The 26969-nt window shown below is 48.6% G+C and overlaps 1 long non-coding RNA gene across 1 annotated transcript; it reads left to right on the top strand.

Annotated features, from left to right (window-relative positions):
• The first annotated feature begins 8780 nt into the window (after window positions 1-8780).
• Window positions 8781-21390, top strand: LOC143163772 (uncharacterized). The gene is made up of 4 exons (XR_012995962.1): window positions 8781-8981; window positions 10260-10382; window positions 16023-16139; window positions 16228-21390. It is a non-coding gene; the product is annotated as an uncharacterized LOC143163772 (long non-coding RNA).
• Window positions 21391-26969: the final 5579 nt, after the last annotated feature.

Here is a 26969-nt window from a genome sequence, read left to right as displayed (position 1 = left end):
GGCTGATCTCGTTGAGTAACGAGACAAAAAGCTGATCTTGGCCATGGGCGAAGAACGAGAAGGATTCAGAATTCAGACAAAAGCTGTATTCTTTCCTGAGTCCCACGACCATTAATTAACCTTGACCTCCAGGGAAGGCATTTTATTGTGCCAAATACTTCCCCCTCCCTTAATTTCTCAGACTTAGGAGAACATTGCAAACTTCTCTCTTCATTAGCAGCTGGGAAAAATCATATAATTTTGCCAGCTTTCCTCATCCCTGTTGTGTCTTGTTAACGCTTTCCAGGTGCTTTTCCTTCACGCTGTCTCCATCATCACATCTCCCATCCTCTCATTAATATCTGTAGAGATCTGCTCCAAGTCAGGTCCGTGCCTGGTAGCAATATTTTATGTTCATGGTGCTCAGGATAAAACCTGTCCTCCAATCTCTTCCTGTCACTATGTGGCACCTCAAGCACAAGTTTTCCAATTAAACCAGTACCACATCTCTCCCCTAGTCCTCTGCTGGCACTGCTGTGGGTTTTGTCTTGCTGGGCTGTATTCTCAGCTGTAACTACATTGACTTTTTCCCAGCAGAGAGTTTTGTTTGTCAAGAAGAGTAAGTGAAGTAATCATTTGGTAGACTTAGCATTTAAATACTGTGTGTCATTTATACGTGTATGTATAAAAATGCTTTTTGTGGTAGAGTGCCCCCAGGCATTTGCATGAAGCACGTCTCAATGTATATTTGACTGTTGATTTAAATATACTGTATATAATAAGATATTTTTAGTGTGTATTGGCTTCTTTCTCTGTCGGAACGATACATATAATTTCTGGCAGGTACAGGCTTTTGTTGTCTCACTGCTGCACTCACAGCTGGACGCTGGCGATGCAGTGGCGGAGGGGTGTGTGTCCATCTCCTCTTTCCTCCGCACGCCCTGTGACGCGGTAGTCCTTCCCCGCCACCGGCTTTGCAGGTGGACATCCATTGCTGCTGGAGTGCATTGCCACAGGACAGCACTGTAAGCCCACTTACTGCATCTCCCTCCCTGTGCATAGTAGAATAATCTGCCTTTAAGGTTTTTTTCTGTCACTTCTGTCGTATACTCAGCACAGACCACGAGCAGGTAGCGAGCCGATTGGTATTCAGAGTAATTCAGCCCTGTGGCTGAGGGTGCATCAAGAGTAATAGAGATTTCAGCTCTCCTTTCCCAACCTGAGATGGACAAGCACAAAATTTATCCAGAAATCGATCACTAAATAATAACAATACAGACAAATTAATATAAATGCCAGGTCCCTAACTTCCACTGGTGCAAAAGCAAGTCTTCTAGAGCTTGAATTTATTGCTGAATTATTTTTATGATAAATAAATCTATAAAAGGAGAATTGTTCATACTGTGAAGGTTATAAGAAACAAATTCATATACCCTTTTCACTTTTGTGAAGTTCAAAGATTTGTACTGAAAATTGTACCTTCAATCTACTTAATAAATGGCTGGTATTGACTAGTGAGACCACCACAATGGTATGGGCATCATTTCACTTGCTGTGCGTGTGACTGAAAGAGAGATCTGAAGTGCAAAACTGTGAAAAAAAAGACAAAAAATACGATGAATAGATGTTTGGATATTCAACAGGAAGAGTGGTACGGGTTTATTCTTAGCTTTTCATGTACTTGACAATGAAACATTTTTATTCTACTTAAGTGCTAACGTGCATGATCATACAATATATTGCCTCTTGCTAATTATATGCTGCGTTAGGAATACTAATGTCTAGATGATATCTGACTGGAAAAAAAGGCATTAAACCCAGCTTCTGCAGAATTCTGGGCTGAAATTATACACACACACATACAACCATCCACACCTTAGAAACGGTCTTAATTTGTTATGGTGAACGCTGTTGTTACAGGTTTTTATCAATAAAATAGAAGCAGATGGCTCATGTAGACATGCAAAACCGGCGTATCTTCCTTTTTGTTTGTATTGTGGCAGAACTGAGTGAATATGCATCTAGGAGAGGTGGACGTGTTTTGTTCAGAACAAGGATGCAGGTGTCCGGTGCATAATGCATAACTGGGAGGAATGGGAAATAACCCCCGCCTTGGTCCCCCTGTCCATCCACACTGACAGAGGGGCCCTGTGGCAGCAGGCGGAGGCTGCTGGGGGGCTTTGGGGGACTGAAGAGGTTCCCATGTCCCGCCGTGTCTCTGCCTTCTCCCTCAGTGTACCGCCTTTCAGCCAGCTCTGTGTGGGGAAGGAAAAGTGCTGGCTATGCGTTTGATGTCTGGTGTTCCCCCATCTCTCATCCAGCCCCCGGCGGCAGCAGTTGGGGCAACAGCCCCTCGCACCTAACTCTGTGGTGGTCCCCCAGCCATCATTTCGCCTATACGCCCATGGATGTGTTGGTACCTGCACCAGGGCACATGGGGGTCAATGTCACCACTGTGTCTCCTGTGTGTAGATGCTGGCTTGGTGACATCCTGGCCATGTGTATGGGACACTGAGGGATGCCCTCGTAGTGGCTGGGGTGGCCACAGGGTGGATGTGTCTTGCTTTGGAAACAGAGGTAAGAGCTCAAGCATTAGGCTGGAGAGCTGAAATCGGGCTGATAGGACACCAGGCACATCACCGCAGCGGTGAGGGGTATGCCTTTATCTGGTGGCTACTTAGGCTTGCACATACCTTTGGTAGTGATGTACTGGAACAGACTTCCTCGAGAGGTGGTCGGTGCCCCAAACCTGTCAGTGTTTAAGAGGCATTTGGACAATGCCCTTAACAACATGCTTTAACTTGGTCAGCCCTGAATTGGTCAGGCAGTTGGACTAGATAATTGTTGTAGGTCCCTTCCAACTGAAATAGTCTATTCTATTCTATTCTATTCTATTCTGTTCTATTCTATTCGTGTGTATGGTATACTTCTGCCAGGTCGCAGTTGTAATCCATGCCTGTGTTAAGACAGAGAAAGAAGCTAAAAAAATTTCCAAATTGATGATTTTAAACTGGGGGTAGTTTGTTCCTCTCAGAATAGCAGTGCTGTCTTTGAGGGAGACATGAGAAAACATGATTCCTGAATCCCTGCTGGCATCTGCAGGGCTGGCTTTCCAGGACCAGCCCAGGAATAGAGTTTCTTTTTCTGGTGACGGTTAGTAGCTTCAGTCCCTGGAAGCCTCAGCAACGGCGGCCGGTACGAGCCGTGCCTGGGTACATGGAAAACCCAGCCCAGAGCCCTTCATCTGAAAGATGGTGGGGAAATGGGGTGTGCTGGGAGACTCGGAGAGACACGAGGGAGTTCAGAAAAGCTTACCCTACTTGGTGCAAACTGGTGACGAAAAATGTGTTTTCCGAAGGACTAACAGTGGGATGACCAGGCTCGGCTGAGAGGGGAGGGGGTGGGAAAGTGCTGGTGAAATTTTGCATTTTTGGAGACCTCGGCAGCAGGGAAGGCTGCAGAGGAGGGGCTGGGGGTTTGCTCTGGGTTGCAGCCAGCCCCCCAGCAGCTCCTCTGGGCACAGAGGGGGATCTGCAGGACCGGAGGCCATCTGCAAGTTGCTCTGGGGTTTGGGAGCTCAGGTGGGTGCTGCTGCCGAGACAGTGGCATGGCCTGAGTCGGTACCAGGAGAGCGCTTTCCTGGCCTGATTATTCATAACACCGTTTCACCCCATGCATTTTTCTGAAAACCACTTGAAATTCACCCTGCCCATCTCCTGGCCTCAATGCCCCCACCCACGCCACGCTATTTCTCCCGTGTAAATCAAATCCTGAGGGGTACCGGCAATTACTCGAAAGGACTTGGGCACCGCTGGGGACACCACACTTGCTTCGCTGTTCCCGCAGCCTCATGATGTCCTTGTGGGGATGTCCTCAGCCACCGTGTGGTGACAGAGGAGCTGGTGGTATTGTCACAATGGGTAGGTTTTCTCAGACTGATCACCAGGACGGGGTGAAGTGAAGTGGGGTTTGTTTTATTCCTCTGGGCAGACTTGCCTGTGTCCCCGTGCAAGCTTGGCACACGCTGCGGTCAAGCTGCTGGCGTTGAACTCGGGGAATGGGCCATATGTATTGGTGCCAAGATTTGGGCAGCTTGGCCTAAATGACTGGTCTGAGGCCACCCGTAAAATCGGTAGTAAAATACTCGGGCTTTCTATGTGCTTGGTGTACACCACCACCGTGCAAATACAACGGTGGGCTTAGCAATCCACTTGTTGCTGCTCTTGCTGGGACGCCCGCTGTTCAGCACGAGCACGTGTGGGTCTTGCCGGGGTCCCCAGGGCCTCTCGGCTGTGTTTTGTTTTATTGTTCTGATTATCCTGTTCTTCCTCTAGCTGCATTTTAATTCCTTGCTCAGAGCGGCTTCATTCCTTGGTGAAGCACCAAGTATTGTTTTGCCAAGGCATCCCTGATGTCACCCTAATTTTGACCCGTTGGAAAAGTCACATTTTTAATGTCAGGAAACTAAGTTTTGAATTTCAGCGAAAGAGTGATATCGTTTTTCATGAGAGGGTGAAAGTGTTCCCACTTCTCAATCAGCTCAGTTTAGGCTAAAGAAGCTGAGCTGTCTGCCATCTGTCTCCTCGCCAGTCTCTCCCCCACCATCATCATTTTTGAACAGGTTGGCCAATTTCAATCACATTTGAAAGAAGGGTAACTGTCTCAAAGATAATTATGCTTCTACAAATTTTGTCACCTGGCAGAGGATCATTTACAGAGAAGCAGAAAGAAGTTGGTTTGATGGCCAAGGGTCGGTCAGCTGGTCCATCACGATGGCGTGCAGCTCCGGACCAGCTACAGGGTGTGCTGCCTCTTGTGCTGTCTCTGGTTGAGCTGGAGGTGTCCAAGGGGACGTGGTGGAATTTGGTTGGTTGTGGTGGGGAGGATGTAGGGGATAAAGAGCACAAATGTGTAGGAAAAACGGGCTTCATTAGTTCTGCTCTTCCCCAGCTCGTTTCTGACATTTTTTGAAATTTTTTTAAATGTAAAAAGGTCCAAAAAAATTAACAAATTTTAAAATACTGACAAATTGTATTGTACAATGAATTGGAAGACAGAGCAGAAAAAATAGAGTTCTAGTACAGGAAAAACAGAAAGATAAAGAGCCGGTCTTTCAGGATGAAATGCAAAGGCCGCATTTTAGACGCAGGCAGGATTAGCCTCCCAGGTCATCCGGTCCCTCCGAGGTTGGCCAGCCGTTGGGAGCCATGAACAGGGTCTGTAAACTGGAGCTACTCATCTCCATTTGCTGTGACAAGCCAGCGGCTGGGAAAGCCTTTGAGGGTCTTTGTCTGTCGGAGGCAGCTGAGTGGGCCAGGCCAGGGATAAAAATTGGTCCAGGACGTAACTCCTCGCATCTGAAACTGCTCAGCATTTCAGGTACAAATGCTAGACATTACAGGTAAGTTTAATCTTTTGAAAATACCTTCTGCGTGCTGTGTTTAGAAATACAGCACGTGTGTAGGGGTATGCTGCCTGGGAGGGCTGGTGCTTTTACACACACATCTTCGGAATGTTTGGTGCTTAAATTCAAAAGGGCACATTAATTTAATTCATTTTTCTTTAACAGTTGGCTTGAGGAGATGTAACAGCTTTGAAATGAAGGAACTGATTTTTTCTAATTCTGTGAGGCAGTTAAAGTAAAGTAAGTCCTAATGTTCTGGGTTTTTATATTCCAAATTGCTCTAAACCATTTAAAAACATGTATTTACTACAGCACTGACTGTGCTAGGCAATCTTGCTTTCAAAAGACTAAAAAAAAAAAGAAAAAAAGCTACTCTTCTATTGTCTGCCTGTCCAGGTTTTATCTCGTGCAGTACACATTTAAAGTCTTATCTTTTCAAATAATATCACTGTCAATAGAGACTTTGGTCCCAGTTCACGGTTCTGTTTAATTTCCATTGCATTAAAACATCGCGTACTTCAGCTGGGCAGCGATTCCCGACCAGGCATCCCTGGCAGAGGGGAAAGCTCCTCTTCAGACGGGGAAGGGAGGTGATCTCTCGTGCTCCCATGGCAAGAGGAGTGGGTTGGGATGGGATGGGGTGGGGTGGGGCATCTGCTGTTCGTCTTGATGGAGGTCCCGTTCAGCCAACAGAGCAAAGATGGTTTATACTGGCAGGGGATCTGATTCCCTGCACTCTCTGCCCCCTCAGAAAGGGGACAAAGCAAAGCAAATCCAAGTCTACTTGGATTGCAGAAGAATTTGCTCCGGGCTAATCAGGGGATGGAAATGCTTCTTGGAGCCAGCTGGGGAAAGATTAGCTGACCTTTTTCGATGTAAATTATTGCCAGCTAATAAGTCCTGCTCGTGTGCTGACAGGCAGAAATTGCAGCAGAAATTGTGTGGAATGTTAAAAAAAAATACAATCAATTTCAGGAAAACTGGAGTAACTAAGCCTGTCGTTCATTCAGCTCTTAGACGCAGAGTAGGTGCTTCTGTGTCTTCCTTTTCTATCTCCGCTTACAGAAGTGATATTACTGAATTAATTATGACATCTTTGTGAAGAGCTGAAGAATCGCTCAAGTCCTCTATTCAGCAGCAGAGAAATGTCAGATTCATCTCACAGTAAATTTAAAATTACACCAACCTGAACTATCGCTACTGGCAGCATAATAATAAGGCAGGTAATCAAAATCAATTAAATTCCAGTGCCTTCCTATTGTCCTAGAAAATTAAAATTTGAAATTAGTTTGAGTTCATTTGACTTCTCAATAAAAGAAGCAGAGCTTCAGAGATAATTTGAAATAAGTATATGGCCGTGACTGATCTTTTCTCAAACTGCAAAGACCAGAGGAGCTGTGTGCGTGCACGTGCATGTCAGTGCATACTGAGTACCAGATACAACCAGATACTCAAAGTCAGTGGAGTGCCTGGTTTGAGGCTGCTGTGTTGACGTACGTTAGCTGGGACTCGGGCCTGCCATGTCTTGGTTTGTTAAAATTTGGATGAGATCTTGACCAGGTGAATGCCAAACGAAGTGTGCCTCCGTTCCCACCGTGTAAGAGGAAGGAGGAACTAAGCATGGCGCATGCTGCTCTGCAGGACCTTCACGGAGACCCTGGAGCAACCAGAGGGTGGGGAGCTCTGTGTGTCCTACCAGCAGTGACATGCCCAGATATGACATGTGTGGGACACCCGTCTTCCAGATCACAAGAGAATGGGATTGCCCAGGAGCTTCAGATGCTGTCAAAATCAATGTGCTCCCATAGCACCTTGCCTTGGTTTTGGCACTGGCTGAGCATTTGAGTCACCTTCAGTAGTAGGATGGGGCATGGGCTGGAGTGAACGACCGCTCAGACAGGGCTGGCTGCGGCATGGGCATGAGGCTCTCAGGAGCAGTGGTGACATCCATGGTATTTGTGTTGAGTGGACATAGACACAGCTGGGGGGCACAGAAGAAAATTTATTGTCTGAGGAGGTTTTCTCTTGGAGAAAGGTGCTGAGCAAAGCCCAGGCTGGGTGCTGGGGCTGATCTAAGCCAGTGTTGTGCTGGTAACTTCAGTGCAGCCATTGGCACTGATCTGGCTTTCCAGAAAAGCTCATCTTGTACGGCCCCTTTTCCCAAGTCTGGGAGCGGCACACTTCTTCCAGGGAAGACCCCTACTCATAGCTGGCTGGAGAAACGGTGGGGTTTTTTTAAATTGTTTTATTTTTTATACTCTCTTATCTGCCAGTATCTACCTATAGAGTTAGGATCTCTGGGAAAGGGGTTTCCCCTCTTTGTGCACACTTCCTTACACAGGTAAGATTTTACCTACTCCTTTCAAACTTTTTTTTGAGCCTTGCTGGCTGGATGTTTGGTAGTGAGGGTAGGCTGAGTCTGGTATCCCACCGATTGCCATAAGGAGGGTGCTCAGTAATAAAATCCCCCCGTCTGGCTGAGATGCAGGAGTTGTCCCACTCCACAGTGACCTGCTGTTTTGCCTGGGAGAAGAGGAGGTTTGGGTTGTTTTGCTGCGTGGCTTCTATTCCTGCAGCAATCCCTATTTCCAGCCATGGGATTTCAGAGTGCTGTGGTGCCTCTTTGGGGTCATGGGTGTATGTGCCACAGCCGGAGAGACCCAGGGCACCGTGGTGGGGCATCCCAAAGGCTCAGGGAAAAAACTGTGCCAAGATCTGGTGGTGGGCATGGAGGAAGGAGGGAACGATGTAAGTTGGGAGGGAAGAGGAGCGTGACCCAGAGAGAGAGAGAGCAGAAGAGCTCGGCTCTCAGCTCTTACAGCCAGCAGTCCCAAATTGGACTCACCGCTCTCTCCAGCCTTTCCAGGCACCGGGTTATCTTTCTCCCAGTCTTGCCCTCTCCCCGTGCTGCAGCGGGCACCCGGCACCCCTGTGGCTGCCGATTCCCTCCGTACGTCCTTCAGCCTGCCCTGACGGGAGGTTTTTATGCTCCCCTCCGCCCCGAGGCTCGGAGCGGGGCTGCCCCCTCTAGCTCGGGCGTTTCACATCCCCATCCCCTGCCGCGACGCCCCAAGCAGCTCCTCACCGCCTTTCGGCCCCGAGCCGCGGCGTCTGCTCCATTCCTGGCTCAGCCTGCGGCCCGGCGGCCCGCCCGCCCCGTCCCGTCCCGTCCCGTCCCGTCCCGCCGCGGAGCATCCCGGTGGCGGGACCTCCCCCTCCCTCTCTCCCCTCCCTCCCTCCCTCCCCGCGGCCTCGAGTCGCGCCAGTGATGGGGAGAGCGTCACCGTCTCCTAGCAACGCTCCTAGCAACGCTCCTAGCAACCGGGCAACATCTGCTCCCGCTGGACCAATCCGCGCCGGGAACATCTGGGCACCCACCTCCGCGGGCTGCGGCCGGGAGGTGATGCGCTCCTCAGTGGCTGCAGGGACCCGCAGGAGCTGCCACCACCACCACCACCTCCACCACCACTTCCACCACCACCTCCACCGCCTCCACCACCACCTCCACCGCCTCCACTGCCTCCAGAAGCAGCAGGCGGCTGCGAGTGGCCAGGGAAGGACGGGGAGCAGCCCTCCCTCCGGAGCCGGGGCTCGCTGGGTGAGTCCCGTTGAGCTGGCGGTGGCTGGGGACAGCAAGCCGTGGGGTTGTCCGTGGCAGCAAGCCGGCGTGGGGCTCTGCCGGCGGCGTCTGCCCAAATGGCTTTAGCAGGTGGCTGTTGGCGTGGAGTAAGTTTTGTATTTGTTGGTGAGCTCTCGGCTTTGCTGCGTCGCGGAAGAGGGCAAAGAGCTGAGGGGGAGGCTTGCCGCTCGTCCTGCAGTGCTACGGGCTGTGGGCAGAGGTGCCTGCTGCTCTGCTGGACTCTAGCATGCTTTATGAAAGGTCATTTTAATCAGAATCATCTTTTTACGGTCAAAGCTGGACTCTGAAAAGTAACCATAGCTACTCTTTCATTGCCTGCTAGTGAAGTATCATCCTCTTGGATGAGACAACTACCTAAATATAGATGTCTTGTAGCTGCGAGACATGACTACGCACACATACACGCTCTCTGTTTCTTTCTCTCTTGCAGGATTTAGACCTGTTTATTTTTATTCATGTACATAAAAAGTGTGAGTGTCTCTGCACACACATGTAAAAGTACAGAGTTTGGGTATGCACATGCATATCTGTGATCATTTTTCTCCTGGAGTGGGAAATATTCTTACTACAGCATGCTGAATACTCCCCGCAGAAGGCAAGGCGTCAGCCGGGTACCGCTGCATCTACTTGCAGCCTAGAAGCTGTACCTTATGTAAGGCAAACACTGAAACGTGCACGCTGCAATAATTCTGTTAAATAAAAATGGTAATCTGACTTTCCCCAGACCTGTATTACTCTGCAGGCAGTGTGGGTGTGTATGTGCGTGTGTGATAGGAAATTAATGCTACTACTCAAAATAATGGTGTGGTTTTAATAGTACCCCTTTAGCTTTCCTCCGAGGCTGACAAGAATTAATGGAGAAAATAATGTGCCATTTTTAAAGGTGGTGTTCAGGGCAGTAATCGTGTTCTAGCTCAGGAAACTTCCGGATATTTAGAGGCGCAAGCTGTATTTTTGCAGCATTTGCTCCGAGAGGATTACAGCTATACCACCGGGAGACTGAAATGGTTTTTCTTAATGTTTTACTTTACTTTTCTGATGTTTGAGAGGGAGTCCAGGAAGCAAGGTCAAAGTTAGAGAATTGGATGTGACATCGGAACTCTTATTTTTCCTGTTATTAAGACCTGTGGGGCTGCTGGAATAGCACTTTCCTCTCTTGCGGTCCAGCTACTTGCCGTGTATGTCCTGACTTTGCCACCTGAACCATGTGTGTTTCTCCTTGATCCACCACGGCAGGTAACCGTTCAGCAGTGCTGTGCTGCCAGAAATGCTCGCTGAGCCCGTGCGAGGAGGAAATCTTACCAGAACTGCTGAGATTATCCCAGAAAGACCCTTTGCAGATTGACTCCGCATCCTCAGGTAACTAACAAGTTTGCAGACTTCAGGTGGTCGGGCTTGCCTCAGAGTGAGGGAAATCACTGGGGTTAGTGTTGAAAGGGGGTGAAGCTGGAAATACGATTTTATTCTACTGATAAAAGCAGTGGGGACTACAAGGAGAGAGACAGGAATAGTCACTCGGTCATTACGTTTCGTGTCTTTATGCACTCGTGAGAGCTATTCAGGCGGTTGTGCCTTGCACACCCGTCTGCCCAGGGAGAATCTGCAATTAGGGAGATCTGCAAAGCAATTAGCAAACGAAAAGAAAGGCAGTTTTAAAGTGCAAAGCCAGCGGCTCCAGCCAGCAGACAACAGCATGGCTGTGGGTCCCCACCTTTCCATGGGTCAATTAAAGGGGGGGTCTCTCTGCCTGAGTGAGGAATAAGACCCGATACTCTGGAAGGACTGCAATCGATTGGCAGTCTGTGTGAAATCCTGGGGCTGGCATGTGGTTTCAATCCACATGTTCATCTGCTGTGGTCTGGTAGCTTTGCATTATCAACTGGGAATCCCACAGTGGGACCAGCCGCTTTTCCTGCCCCTGGAAGAGGGGAAATGCAGCAGCATAGCATGTGAAATCAGAGGAGGGTTTCAGCTGAGCACTCCCTGATTGTGAGTGCTGCTAAGGTTAGAGACAGGGGAATTTATCACTGCAGTTTGACAGTGGTCGCAAGGACATGATGATATTTCCTGCCATGTCGAAGTCACGTCTCCTGCTGATAATAAATGCTGATTTCTGTGTGCTCAGAAGCATCAGGTTTTCTATTTGTGCATGCAAGAGATGCTCAGAAATGGTTTCCATCTCAGCCAGCTTTAGCTTGCATATTGATTATCCTCCCTTACACTGCGAGAGGAAACCCTGCAGGGCACTGGCACATTTGACTCACCCCTTTCCGCGCGCAGCATCGGCAGGTCTGGCTTGGCCAGCGAGTCTCTGTGCTTACCCCCTGCAGATGTCTGCATCAACAAGCCAATAGTACCTGCTCGTACAACCCCTTTCACTGCAGCACCGAGCAGGCAGGGATGAATTTTCTTCCCAAGGAAAGGTAGGAGAGGTGGAGGCACGGGCAGGTGTGGGAATGCTCCCAAGGTCTCATGTACGAGCTCTGGGGCAGAGCTGCTGTGCAGACCTGGGGCTTGCAGATCCCTCTCCGTTGCTTGAGATGGAAAAGCACAAGCTTTGCTTTTTTTTTTTTCCCCTGGCTGTTCAATCATTTGTTAAACTCCGTCTTGCCTCCTGTCTGGGCTAGCTTGCAGCGCTGTGGAAATCACCCGGCACTAATTCGTGCCGAAGAGGGGCTCCTGTCGCTGGGGTGATGCGGGAGCGCAGGGGCCAGATGAAGAGAATTTCTTGCCATTTGCAGTTCAGCTGTGAAGTTGCCATGCTATAAATCTATTTCCAATCCAATTTAGATAAGATAACCCTCTGTCCAAACATGCCTAATAACTCCGTGGGTACCATGCCATAGAGCACTGTAATTATTCCTGGAGAAATAAATAGGAACAGGCACATTTTGCTCTTTTGAAAGTACAATTAAAGCCCTCACGAAGCTGCGTTTGAGAGACCCAGGCTTGAGACAGAGGCGTCTATTCCCTTACTGCCGCGTGTGGGATTTATGCTTCAAACTTCCATTAGCGTTAATGGCAGCTACTGCCGCTGTGTTCCGATGTGCTGTGCATTCAGAGCAGGCACGCACCGGCAGGGTGTAAACACTGGCCAGCGTGAGCAGGCAGCCCCTGCCCTGTGGCTCCCGAGCCCTGGCAGCACTGCCCGCTGCTGCAAATTTTACTGAGTCCTTGGTGGCTAGCAGAGGGCTTGCAGCTGAACGCTGGCAGGATGCTGAATGCGCTTTTCCAAGGTTCATCCAGGCTGGAAGGACAAACCTCACACTCAGGACTCAGCGCTACGCCGGTTAGTCCCCGTGGGGAAATTTGGCCCTGTGCCTTGACTTGTGGCGTAGCACTGAAAAAAAATGTAATGTGATTAAGATGTATCTGTCTCTGAGCTTGACTGAGGCAGAGGCAGTGACTCATACCACCTTGCTGTAACTGTCAAAACACTTGGCTCGCAAGAATAGCCTTCTACACAAAAAGCACTGATTCAATATGTTTATATTTAAACAAAACACTAAGGGTCTGATTCACTGCTGCATTACTACAGCTTTGTATGCCTGTAACCCTGGCCAAGCAGCCCTTAGGCACGCACAGAGCCAGTCTGCTCTGACTTTCAAGCTAAGTATTAGAGAAAGGCTTGGTCCTTGCAAGCCTCCTGCAGGGAGAGGTGCCCCTCGTAGGCTTTAGCATCGGTGCTGGTGTCGAGGGCACGGTGCAAGGGCACAGTTCATGCCCTTGTTCCCCTGCATCTACAGACAGATGTGTGGACATCACCAGCAGCCACAAAAGGTGACGGTGACAACGCGACGGGTGGTGGTGGGATGGCAGCTACACTGAACACAAGAGCAGACCTTGAGCTTCTGTGGAGCAGCCCTGTGATGGGACTCGCTTGCGTTCGGTTCACTTTCTCATCCTGTTGCTGCAGGCGTGCAGGCAGCACTCCTTCCCTCCCGGAGAGGGGACGTAGAAGTTGAGCCACCCATGACAACCCGTGGGAGCTGCTGGGCTGGGGAAGTGGGTGCCCCAAGCCCTACAGATTTGGAATTGTTGGAATTTGCTAACAGCTAGCGTGATGTCGAGCAGCTTGTGGCTACTTTGCTCTCAGAGTGTAGCCTTTCACTTACAAGTGGGAACGTATTTAAAACCGACCTTACAGCCCAGAGGTGCTCTTGGTGTTCATTTGCTGGTTGTTTCCCTTCCTTGCTACTAAACCAAGTTGTGGGGGGTTGTTATAACTTTGCCACTTTGTCTGATGTAAGGTCTTTAGGAATTTAAATACAGCCAACCACTTTGCACCCAAGGGGTATGTCCCAGGCTGGTGCTGAACGTAACCCTGGCAAGGGGGTGCCAGTTGGATACTCGATGAACCCACTGCCAGGATGGTCACACGTGTCCCTCTGCGAAATACAATTCCTTCTGTCTGCTTCTGCCAGCCAGCATCAGCCCCCAGCCCGTGGCCTGTGCTAAAACACAGCCCTCCCTCCCGCCCAGGGCCAGGGTGCCAGCGCTCCAGCGGCTTCTTGCCTTGTCCCGGCTCCCTGCTGTTTGCTGGTGTCGTGTCTCCAGGGCCACCCGTGCTCAGGGGACGCTGAATGTCGCACTGTCACCCTCCATCTCTGGGGCAGGGAGAGGAATTCCTGTGGCCAGGAGCAGCAAAGGAGAGGTTTGCACGGAGCCGGCAGAGCTGAAGGACCGAGCTGTGATGCTCTGCACGCTGTGGTTGTTTGTCTTGCCCCTGCACTCGGGCTGATTTTCTGCTTGCGCTGCACACAGGCAGTGCTAGGGCTGTGCTTCCAGCCTTTTCAGTGAAAACCACTAGGGAGCAAGTTTTAGCATTTAGAGGCTTGGTTTGAAGGGGAAGGGTGGGCCCATGGCTGGCTCATCAACCTGTACGCTGGGTTTGGCTCCTTTCCCAGCCCTGACAGCCTGGGTGGCCGCAGGAATGTCTCTTCATCTTTCTGTACCTTTGTCTTCCTCAGAGTAGTGTGAGGAAAACTGTAACGTTCTCCCATCCCACGGTGCTGGGAGGATAAACGCATTTGTGATTGCGCTCAGATAACAGAGCAGTGGGGTTTTCGCCTAGGAGAAGCTAATATCAGAGTAATTAAATGTCCAGGATGTCCAGGCTCTGGTGTAATTCAAATACTAGAATAAAACCTGCAAGCGGTGAAGGTTGCTGTGTATGAATTTAAACCAGTGTTTGCAGCTACTCAATGCTAACAGAGCTGTGAAGACCGCAGCCGTACCCTTGCCCTTGAGAGCCGAGGTCGGTGCAGGGCGCGTCTCTGCTGTGTGCGGTGGTCCAGGTTGATGAAAACGTAACATTGTCCCACTGCAAGAACGATGGTCCCTCTCCCCGGGGAAATGCTGCTGTTTTGTGCAATCCGTATCGGGCTGGGTCCCAGAGCAGGGCTGGGGGTCTTGGCTCCCAATGAGGTGTTAATCCACTGGTCAAGAGTTTTCTGCCCAGATTTGTAACATCCTTTATGGGAAACCTCCATCCTCACAGACTTGAAATTCAGGGAGAAAACACAAGAAGATTCTTATGAGGGGATTTCCTCTTCAACCCCTTCTTCTGTGTTTTTGATGTAGAGCAAGGAAGGGAGAGCACATTACTCCTTCCTGCCAGTGAAGGAGAGATGCCACCAGTCCCCGAAATAGTTGTGTGGGTACCTTTTCACTCCCACCTGCAGCTAAGACTCAAGGAGCCCCCCATGTCACATGGCAGGATCCTAACAGTGACATGAGGTCTGTGTTTTGGCTGTGCAATACCTTTTGGCTTTCCTACCGTGGCAGAGAAGCAGTCCAGAACCAAGTCCTTTATTTCCTCAGAAAACCTAAGTTTCAAATGCCCCCATAAGGAGATCTCAGTCTGGGGAAGAAAACATATCCCATAGGACCTGACTTTGAGTTATTCTAAAAAGTGGCTCCGGATACTTTCTTTCCCTGGACTGCCTTTAAATGTCAGCATAAGAAGTTTTTAAAAAATAGTGCGTTTAAAAGCAAACAACAGAAATTTCTTACAAAAGAGAGGTTTTGGGAGATGATGATGCCACCCACAAATGCACATGCCTCCTCGTATTATCTAGTGAAGAGAAAAGCCAAACTCAATCCTGGCTTTCACAGGGACCCAGTATTCAGCAGACTGAATACCACCGAAGTTACGGATCTCATCAGATGCTGAATTATCGCCGTGTCACCTTTCCATAGAGATGATTGAGCTCTGAGCAGCCAGCCAGGCCTGGCTGCGGGTGTGCCGAGAGCCTTGGTCCTCTGCAGGGCTCTGCTCTGGGGAGGCAGACCTCCACTGGCCTCTTCTTACAGGACAAAAGCCCAATAGTCCCTTCTCTTAGCCCAAAGGCTGAGCCTCCGTCCTCTGTGCCCTGAAAAACTGAAGCAACCCAGAGACCAAACCAGCTCCATCACGCTCCCACCGAGCTGGGTCTCTCCTGCTTCTCTGGGACGACACTACCATCTAGTGAATACGCTCTGCATTGGTTTTCCAGGGAAGTCACGGAGCTCTGTGTGTGGTGTGTGGAAATTAAACCCCATCCCTTGTCCCGCACACACCCCAGCCTGGCACAGGGACCCCTGTTCTGCAGACGGGTGGTGTTGTCCTGGTCCCTCCTGCATTGCATGGAGACCTTCCCGGCTCGGGCACCTCTCTTGCCGTGCTCTGTGAGGCTGTGGGTGGCCAGGGGTACCCCGCTCGGTTGTAGGACCTGGGGACCCTGCCCGGCAGTGGCAGCACGTGCCTAGTGCTGTGGTTGTCACTCCAGAGCAGGGCTTTCCGTGCTGGCAAGCCTCAGGGTGGCAGCTCAGAAATGCCTTCACATTTGCCAGCCTCTCAATTATTTTTCCAGTGGGTTGAGGGCTGCAGGTCGAGGCTGAGTGTCGTCCTGGCTGCATCCCACCTCTGGACCTTCCCCTACACACCCCGGACCGTGACGTTACAGCCACCATGGCAGCAAGCGTTACCGAGCTTCTTTTTCTTCTTGTTTTGTGCAGAGCTGATCTGATCGGGGCCTACCAAAGACATTAACGACGTCGAAAGTAGCCTACTTTAAGAGAAAATATGCAGAAGAAGAACATTTACATCAAGATTACCATGAGTATTGTCCAAAAGTGAGTAGCTCTCTCATTCCAGACCCCATCCTCCCCTGGTTTCATTCCTCGATCCTAAAGACCAATTTGCTTGCTCTTTACTCCCCAGCACCTGATACTACCCGAGGACCGGACTTGTATTTTAAAACTTTCTCTCCAGAAACTCCGATTCCTGGATGACCCTGAAGCCTATCTCCGTAGGTCTGTATTAATTAACAATCTGTTGAGGAAGATTCACCTAGAGACAGAGAGGGAGAGCTATGAATACTTTAAGGAGGCTCCATGTTATAGGACTGCTTACTCTGATGCACGAAAACGGCTGAAGTTTATGGTACAGGAGTGCTGTTCCCAGTCGCTCTATTATGAAGAGCTGCATTCGTATCGCATCGTGCCTTACTCTGCAGAGAACGCCGTTTACGGAATGGGCTACACGAGCAGCCACTTGGAGCAAAATTCTCAATTGCTTATTTATAAAATGAATTAAAGTAGCTGTTAGACCCACTGATGTCTGTTTCTGAATGCGTGAACTGCTTATTGAGATGTTAAGATGAGGCACTAATTGCAGATATACTTGTGATCAAAGGCGGATGCGTTCAGAGCTGAGTGGAAGGTACTTTGAATAATGCTCTGCAGTCCCCGCTGTTAACCCCCTGGTTATGAAGTACCTTGACATACACACAGAGCTGGTGCGATACGGAGGTCCTTATCCGCAGAGACTGCGCGCAATGTGTTTTGTAGAAGCAAAGCTGCATTTAAGTTATCTGTGTGTAGATACAGACGTTCAAAATCACTTTGCAGTTAAATTATGCCATCCCCGGTGGAAGGGGAGCCCCCAAAGCAGTGGAGTAGTCTAACAGTGAGGAGTAATATGCAAGCTATTTACTGTAAAGGTACAGATACAAAGTTTCTTTGAGAAATGCTTTGACCATGAAGGAGTCAGTGCCAAAGGAAAAAGCCTTTTGCTTAGGGTTTTCAGAGACTTAACTCGCTTGCTACTTACAAGACACTCTGTACTGAGATTTGCAAGTTGTTTCTTTTTTTTTTTTAAATAATTGCATTCATCTTTTACTTATATTATCTCTTAGCTGGTATCTACTTTGCTATTTTAATACAAACCAGAATAACTCACAGGAAAGATTGTTTCTTCAGCCCGTCATCAGTGTTTCCTTAACTTCATTTGACTCTTTCCCTCGCTGTTTCCCTGATACTTTTTTGCATGCTAATTTGCTGTTTGGCCAGGTTCACATTGGTGCTAGGGAATAGACGGTAATTTCTTTTTATGTGGAATATAAAAGGCAGAAAAACAATGATAACTCTCATAGATAGAGAATGAATGTATCTGACAGATGCTAGTAAAACCTCAGAGGTTCTCCTGATGAAACTACTCAGCATTAGTAATAGTGTTTCAGGTTAAGTGAAATGTCTAATTTCAATCTGGGAATTAACCTTAGAATATGTAAATATATATTTCACAAGCTATGACATGAGAGATGTTCAGCAAATTGATGACTACAAGTGGAAAGATTTATAGCTGCCAAAGCTATGTCATGAAAATACCAAAGAGTAATATAAGGGAAAAGATGACGCTCCAGCAATGGGGTCAAAAGCAAAGATTGCACTATAACCTGGGGAAATGTGATTAACGAGCCTGTAAACTATCTGTTACTGATACACCTGCAGTTCACCTGCGGGTGACTCGCGTCCCAGAATTGCTGAACAAATGTACGAGATGATCTAAAGCCTGTCAAAGTCCTACAGGTCTGTTGGCTGACAGTGAAGAAACCAGCTTTGCCGCGCTGGCTATCACCACTTAAAAGCTTTAAAGCAAAGCAAAGAATAGCGCACACTCAGCTGGAGGCAGATATGTATCTAAGAACCTAATTTTTTTATTCTGAAAGGCTTTGCTCATGCAGATGTGGCTGATGCTATTTCCGAAGCATTATACAGTACGAACAAATACCATTGCTTGCCAGGGACGTGCTTCATGTAGGATTCCTCCTGTAACCCTGCTTAGAGCATCCCAGTCGTGTGTGTTGCACGTACCATCGCAGCTCTCAGGCACGTGTTAGTGCAGGAGAAAAGACAGAAAGGCAAAAGCAGGAGGTGTGAAGAGCAAAGTTAACTGCGATATCAGTAGTTAGAAGCCAGTACAGGTTCAGGAGACAGAAGGAAACAGTGAAATCCAGACACCTTTTTAAATGAAAAAAAAAAAGGCAACAGTCTAATTCAAAACAAGGATAACCTGCAAACTGGAGAACATAAACAGCCCAGATATTTTGGGAAGGCTGGAAAAACAGGGCAGTGCAGTTTGAGAGGTGCTATTAGTCTTGATGAATGTTCAGGTTTTTGGTTTTATTTTGAGACAAGGCACATTTACTTGTCTCTTACAAAAGGATGTCTTTAAACCCTCGGTCAGTGTGATTCGGTGTCAGAGCTGCTTGGCTATGTGTAGTTATATTCCTGCTGCCCCTGGGCTTGCACCAGCCCCAAATCCTGCGAACACTTAAGCTCGCATTTGGCGTAGTTCGAGAAATCTCCAGCTAAAAGTGGCCGTGCCCATCTCGACAGGGGCGGGCTGAGAAAGGCCAGGCTAATTATCAGGTGTGTGGAACAGCCCTATTACCGCCAGTAAAAGCTGGCAGCGAAACCCATCTGCTGCGTGGGATGTGGGCCGATGATATGATGGCTGTTGTGAGAGGTGCCATTATCCCCCAAAGAGCTCTCTGGCCTCTGCTGGCAGCTTGCGCACCTCGTGCGAACTTAGGGGCTGGGGTAGGGACATTAGAAGACTGCTAGGTGATAAAGGAAAATTACTTCTGTCTTCTGATTTTTCAAACTGTGTAATTTTCCGCTCTGAAGTGATCTGATTTATGCAGTTTTTTTCTCCGTGTCCATTTTCGCCTGAATTCATAATGATCTAGCAGCTACATGAAATGTTAAAATGCTTTTTGTTCTCTCACTGACCTACTTTGTTATATTCAGAGGACGGTTCTGGCCTGAAAAAACAAAACTTTTTATGTAAAATTAATAGTGTTTCAGTGGAATGAAAAAGCTCAGTAGGATTAAAGCCTTTAACCTCACCTGAAAAAACCCATTGCCCCCATCAGATTCATCTTTGAAGAATAACTTCCTTGCCTGCTGGAAGGGGCAGATACTTCCTTACCCATTGAAAGTTTCTCTGATAAGGTGTTACAATAACTGAACAGATATAACAGACAAAAATCTGGATCAGATAACAAAACTCTGTGAGCTACCTGTGAAAGAGGACGATATTTTACTCGTGTTTTTCTCATGTGTTTTTTTCTTGAACAAAAAACATTGTCTGTTTTTTTTATTTCTACTTGCTCTAGGAGCTGTTAAAATTGATTCTTTCTTTCTAGAAAACAAATTGTTTTTTTTTATGGTTGACTTTTGGTATGAAATTGAATCAAAGGCCCACAATTCTAAATATTTTAAGTCTGCTCAAGTTTTTACTGCCTTCTGCTTTGCACAGTGATTTGTGCTGTTGAAAAGTGGGTCTGAAATATTCTACTTTAGTGCTTAAAAAACATAGTTTATGGGGTGATAAAGAAGTAAAAAGGTTCAATAACTTTGCAAGTTACTCCTGAAATATTTAATTTGACACTTTTTGAATTATATACTGATTTTAACATTTAGTTACCAAGTTACCGGGTACCAGCATTTTAATACAGCTACATACAGTGATTTCTTCTTTTTTGGGTTTGTAGCTACAATTCAGCTCTTCTGGCTTCTGATGTGTGAATCTGTAGGTGGTCAACTTTCAGTCATAGATATATATATATATTCTATTATGACTGCAGTAGGAACTCCCACATATGGGCTATGTTTGCACTGGATGTAAAGAAAGTCCTTCCTTCCCTTTGACTCAGTTGCCTTGGAGATTGTATATTCATCAGAGAGAATATAGACGAGCTGGGTGACAAGGACAGACTTGGTAATGATAGCTGATCATTTTGACAATGACTGGCTTAGGACAATTCATTTTCGTCTCGAAACAGCAGCACACTTGACTGTAATTAGTGTTTAAATGAGTTAAGTTTTCTTTGTGCCGCTTTTCCCTAACTGGCTGTAAATGCCGGGCCTGATCCTGGACGCAGAAGGGGCGGTGGTGGCTCCCTGGGAGGCACGGCGTGGCTGCGTGGGTGCATGGGTGCGTGCGTGGGGTCACCTTCTGGAGCTGCACGAGCTGTGGCTGAAGACAGGAGGGGCACAGGCAGCCTGCCTCAGTGGAGCAGCATCTCTGCCTGTATGACCTGGTGTAGACACCCCAAAATATTAGGGCCCTGTTCCTGTAAACGCTTCAGTTATCATCTAAGTTTCTTTGCACAGATCCTCTCGCCGAAGCCAGAGAGGCCTCTCGTGTACTTGACGCTCAGCATGTGTATGAGTGTGTGCAGGGCTGGGGCTGCTGTGCACTGCAGAAGTACTCCTCAATTGCCTCATTATCGGTGAAAGTGATTATCGAGCTGCCGCTTGAGTTCTTGAATAGGTTTATATTGCACTGTAAATTGAACTTTTGTTTTCAATGAATGTGTTGAGTATATGGACTATCGTGCCTTAAAGTCCCATCCTCATACGAGCCTTTGTATATGTTCTGTAAATCTGCAAACCATGTATAGCTGATAACGCTGTGCCCTCTATACAGATCCGGTTCGGTACTCGGCAGGGCCTTGGGAAACACAACCCTGACTTTAGTTTGCAATGAAAACAGAGGGGATACGGCAATTCACTCTTCTCTTCTTTTTTAGATTGCTTTCCTCTTTGCCGTTCACGAAATCCTGTTTTTCTGGTTTCTGTCATAACTGGGTTCTGGGTTACCTGCAACGCCAGACACCCCTCACAGGAACGCAGAAAGTTGTAAAAAAGTTGTCTCCAGCTTTTAAATGCCATCTGTACAGCGCGCTCTCAGCAGGGAATCACAATTGCATATAATAACTGTGGCAGGTGTTGTCAAGTATATCATCATATATTTGACATGATTAACAAAGCAGAAAAGGGAACACCTATTTCTGTTGAAATGCATGAGCCTGCATTATGTTAAATCCATGGTGATTATACACCACTTAATTGGAATAATACCTACTAGTTCTATAACAAAAAATGGCTTTTTAATGTTTAAAATTACTTGGGACCTGATTAAAGGTTTTTATGAAATTGTTTTCTAAAGTGAATAGTAGAAAAATGTATATGTATTTTAAATATACATATGATGTGCATGTTATTAATAAAGATCTATTTCTATTGAACCAGATGGACCCTCACTGAATATATGCTGTTTGGTTAACAAGTTAACATGTAAAGTTACTAAAGAAAGGTTTCTAACACCATCAATCCCCTGAAAAATTTTAAACCCAGGGATTCTTTGAGGGACCTGGATCCCCGGGATGAACCTGGACTCATCTGATGTGCAGAGCTGGGGCAGCTCCTCCGGATGCCGTGCAAACCCTGGCATTCACTTGTCCTGCCTGGATCCCATCATTTGCATCCCAACTTGCCTATGGGCTTGCAAGACCCTTCTCCTTTTCTTTGTTTATTTACTTTATTTAAAAATGTGCAAGGTACCATTTTCCTACTGACGTTCTGCAGGGTACCTTCCAGATGCTGCAGAAGGGTGAAAGATAAAACAGGTAGTTACTGGAGCGGTTCAGGGAAATGGGAAGTTATAAATACTGGTTATTTTGGTATAATAATATTATTATTATTTATATAATATGTAAAATATATTCATATTATATAAATAACCATTACTAATGGAAATATCTCCCCCTCCCTCATCCTCTGGGCTTTTCTTTGGGATTCTTTTTCCTGAAGAAACTGAAACAAAACCCTGAAAACATTTTAGGGATATTGAAAAGGAGAACTATTTACAAAAGGATGAACTTTCCCCACTGCACAGGAGCGTCTCAAAGCAGCCACAAGGAAACATCTTTCAGGACTGGGTACTTCAGTGCCCACCTCCAGCCAGGGCTCAGGTGCCATCTGGGGGCTGCAGTCCCAGATTTTTCAAGGACCTGAGCGTTGCAACCAGCTGCCGTAGGCACAGCAGTAAATCAGTCACCTCCTCTGATGGTGCTGCATTAGGAGAGAGCAGCTGCATGTTGTCAACCTGAGGACAGCTCTGAAACCACCGATCCCGAGTCTCCTACATACCTTGTTTGAATGTGATGTTACCACGGTTAAGCAGCCACGACCCAAATCCTGAGATGTTTTTCATCAGACACAGCCCTTTACCCGTCTCTGAACCTCTCCTCTTTTTAACCGAAAAGCAATATCTAGAGCTTGGCGTGGGTACGTGCATGGCTTACAGGAACGGGCTGCTTAAAAGAGGTAGGCTGCATGTCTGCAGGTTCGTCCTGTTTGCTCCCCATATTATGTGTGAACGGCCAAGGGCCTCTGGGGTGGCATATCCCTGGCACAGAGAGATGTATTCAGATGGCCGAAATTCCTCCTAGATCCTGGGTGGGAGCTGCTACCTCTGAGGATACACCACACTGGTAGGAGATGCTGAGCCTTGGGCTTGGTCCAATCTTGGAGAAAACTGCTTTAGTATGGAAATAAAAAGCAGTGTAGCAGCTTCCCACCTCCCAGCGCAGCCACACTATGTTGTTCAACCCATGCAAATACTTTCCCACCACGGATATTTTCAAAGCCGTGGGAATCATCCTGCCACAAGGCAAATTCTGCTGCAGACTGAAGGCGGGGTCCTCTATGCCAATTCCTCTGCTGCTAAAGGAGGTGGTGAAAGCATCGTGGCCAGACCACCATGGGCTTGCTTTGCTCTCAGCTGTATTTTCTTTTTTGCTCTTTATGGCCGTTTGCAGCCGGTTTGAATCAAAGCAGCTGCTGGGCTGCCCTACCTCGGCACTGCCAGCCCAGGCCCGTGGAGCAGCTGGCACGGGACCCAGGGAATCCAGCTGAAAGCTGTAATTCACCATTACATCCCACACTCTATGCATTTCAGGGCTTAATTAATTCAGGCCCTAAGATAAGCAGCGCTGTTCGCCAAACTAGGCGATGCTTTGAGCTCCTGGCTGAAGCGTGTTGAAGAGCATTGCAACCTCCTGGCTTTTCTAGCACAGCGGGACAGTCTACACTGCCTTGCTGCCTGCAGGCTGATGTGCCACTGATGGTAAATTATCCCCAGCTGGGCTGAATGGTGCCAAATTGTAGCTCTTACCAGTGGAAGGCGGCTTTTCCTGAAACAAACTGCTTAGTGGAAATTATTGTCAATTTGCAGCAAGGAGGGTTGTGTGTAACATCTGCTGTCAGGGAAGAGGAAGGATGGCTGGGAAGGTAAAGGTCTTTCTCCCTGTAAGGTGCCAGAATCTCCTGTTTATAGCAGGGAGCTAATATTGCTCTCCCATGTTATCCTTTGAGGCTCAGGACCATGCAAACATTTCATAGAATCATAGAATAGTTTGGGTTGGAAGGGACCTCTAAAGGTCATCTAGTCCAATCCCCCTGCCATGGGCAGGGACATCTTCAACTAGATCAGGTTGCTCAGAGCCCCGTCCAACCTGACCTGGAATGTTCCCAGGGATGGGGCATCCACCACCTCTCTGGGCAACCTGGGCCAGTGCTTCGCTACCCTCAGTGTAAAAAATTTCTTCCTTCTATCTAGTCTAAATCTACCCCCCTTTAGTTTAAAGCCATTCCCCCTTGTCCTGCCGCAACAGGCCCTGCTAAAAAGTCTGTCCCCATCTTTCTTATAAGACCCTTTAAGTACTGATAAGCTGCGATAGGGTCTCCCCGAAGCCTTCTCTTCTCTAGGCTGAACAACCCCAACTCTCTCAGCCTTTCTTCACAGGAGAGGTGTTCCATCCCCCTGATCATTTTTGTGGCCCTCTTCTGGACCCGCTCCAACAGGTCCGTGTCTTTCTTATGCTGAGGGCTCCAGAGCTGGACGCAGTACTGCAGGTGGGGTCTCACCAGAGCAGAGTAGAGGGGCAGAATCCCCTCCCTCGACCTGCTGGCCACGCTTCTGTTGATGCAGCCCAGGATACGATTGGCCTTCTGGGCTGCAAGCGCACATTGCTGGCTCGTGTCCAGCTTTTCATCCACCAGTACCCCCAAGTCCTTCTCGGCAGGGCTGCTCTCAATCCCTTCATCCCCCAGCCTCTATTGATACTGGGGGTTGCCCCGACCCAGGTGCAGGACCTTGCACTTGGCATTGTTAAACCTCATGAGGTTCACACGGGCCCACTTCTCGAGCTTGTCCAGGTCCGTCTGGATGGCATCCCGTCCCTCTGGTGTGTCAACCGCACCACTCAGCTTGGTGTCATCTGCAAACTGGCTGAGGGTGCACTCGGTCCCACTGTCTGTGTCATTGATGAAGATATTAAACAGTCCCGGTCCCAGTGCGGACCCCTGCGGGATGCCACTCGTCACCAATCTCCATCTGGACATTGAGCCGTTGACCACTACCCTCTGGATGCGACCATCCAACCAATTCCTCACCCACCAGACAGTCCACCCATCAAATCCATACCTCTCCAGTTTAGAGAGAAGGATGTTGCGGGGGACCGTGTCAAAGGCCTTACAGAGGTCCAGACAGGCGACATCTGTAGCCCTTCCCGTGTCCACTGATGTAGTCACTCCATCATAGAAGGCCACTAGGTTGGTCAGGCAGGACTTGCCCTTGGTGAAGCTGTGCTGGCTGTCTTGAATCACCTCCCTGTCCTCCATGTGCCTTGGCATAGCTTCCAGGAGGATCTGTTCCATGATCTTCCCAGGCACAGAGGTGAGACTGACTTCCCTGTAGTTCCCTGGGTCTTCCTTTTTTCCCTTTTTAAAAACGGGGGTTATGTTTCCCCTTTTCCAGCCAGTGGGAACTTCCCCGGACTGCCACGACTTCTCAAATACGATGGATAGTGGCTTAGCAACTTCATCTGCCAGTTCCTTCAGGACCTGTGGATGGATCTCATTGGGTCCCATGGACTTGTGCACCTTCAGGTGCCTTAGATGGTCTTGAACCTTATGTTTTCCCACAGTGGGCGGCTCTTCATTCTCCCAGTCCCTGCCTTTGCCTTCTGTGGCTTGGGCAGTGAGGCTCGAGGACTTGCTGGTGAAGACTGAGGCAAAAAAGTCATTGAGTACCCCTGCCTTCTCTGTGTCCCGGGTAACCAGGTCTCCCATTTCATTCCAGAGAGGGCCCACATTTTCCCTCATCTTCCTTTTATCCCCGACGTACTTATAGAATCTTTTCTTGTTGCCCTTGATGTCCCTGGCCAGATTTAATTCTATCAGGGCTTTAGCTTTCCTAACCTGATCCCTGGCTGCTCGGACAATTTCTCTTTGTTCCTCCCAGGCTACCTGTCCTTGCTTCCACCCTCTGTAGGCTTCCTTTTTGTGTCTGAGTTTGTCCAGGAGCTCCTTGTTCATCCATGCAGGCCTCCTGGCGTTTTTGCCTGACTTCCTCTTTGTTGGGATGCATTGCTCCTGAGCTTGGAGGAGGTGATCCTTGAATATTACCCAGCTTTCTTGGGCCCCTCTTCCCTCCAGGGCTTTGTCCCATGGCACTCTACCAAGCAGATCTCTGAAGAGGCCAAAGTCTGCTCTCCTGAAGTCCAGGGTAGTGAGCTTGCTGTGCACCCTCCTCGGTGCCCTAAGGATCTTGAACTCCACCATTTCGTGGTCGCTGCAGCCCAGGCTGCCCTTGAGCTTCACATTCCCCACCAGCCCCTCCTTGTTGGAGAGAACAAGGTCCAGCATAGCACCTCTCCTCGTTGGCTCCTCTACCACTTGGAGAAGGAAGTTATCATCGACACATTCCAGGAACCTCCCGGATTGCTTATGCCCTGCTGTGTTGTCCCTCCAACAGATGTTGGGATGGTTGAAGTCCCCCATGAGGACGAGGGCTTGTGAGCGTGAGGCTGCTCCTATCTGTCTATAGAAGGCCTCATCCGTTTGGGCTTCCTGGCCAAGTGGCCTGTAGCAGACCCCCACCGTAATGTCGCCTGTCCCTGCTTTCCCTTTAATTCTGACCCACAAGCTCTCGGTCAGCTCCTCATCCATCCCCAGGCAGAGCTCCCTGCACTCCAGCTGGCCATTGACATAGAGGGCGACACCCCCTCCTCGTCTCCCCTGCCTGTCCTTCCTAAAGAGCCTGTATCCCTCCATCCCAGCACTCCAATCATAGGAGCCATCCCACCACGTCTCCGTGATGCCAATAAGGTCGTATTTTTTCATCTGTGCTGAGACCATCCCATTACACCATCCCCTATGGTGCCCTCCAACGCCAACGTCCAGTGCTTGCAGCATGGTCTAGACATCCTGTGAGCCCCTGGCCCTTGCTGGGATTCCGGGGGGAGCCATGGGAGTGTCACAGCATGTCCCCATACACAGCCGGGATCATCAGTACCTTACCCAGAGAACATTCCCAAAGGCTGGTTGCACCGTGCCCCAGGCAGGGTGTCTCCCTGAGCTGTGCAGCCCAGGCAGGGTTTGCAGCTCAAGGTGGTGTCATCCACGGAAACCTTAGGATTTGGTAGATGCATGGAGCCACAGGGTGGGACTGTATGAACGTGTCCACCGTGACAGTGCCATAAGGACTTAGGTGTCCTGCGCTGCAGTAGCATGTATTAATCCAAGTCCTGCATGGCCAGGTCTGGAGGGTGATACCCCCCCCCCCCCCCACATCTGCAGCCTTTGCATCATGGAATCAGAGTGCCATCACTGATGATCCCAATGAGATGGGCCCCTTGCTTACAGCATTAGTGTAAATAGTTTTTTTTATGCAAAATGTTGTGTCTAAGGCCAATGGGTATCTCAGTGGCCTTTGGGGGCACAGGTCCGTATGCAGATAGCTGAGGTGAAGATATGTCTGCTCCG

Source organism: Aptenodytes patagonicus, chromosome 7, assembly GCF_965638725.1.
Source record: "Aptenodytes patagonicus chromosome 7, bAptPat1.pri.cur, whole genome shotgun sequence".
NCBI classification, from domain to species: domain Eukaryota; kingdom Metazoa; phylum Chordata; class Aves; order Sphenisciformes; family Spheniscidae; genus Aptenodytes; species Aptenodytes patagonicus.
This window is presented reverse-complemented; position numbering and strand designations above follow the sequence as displayed.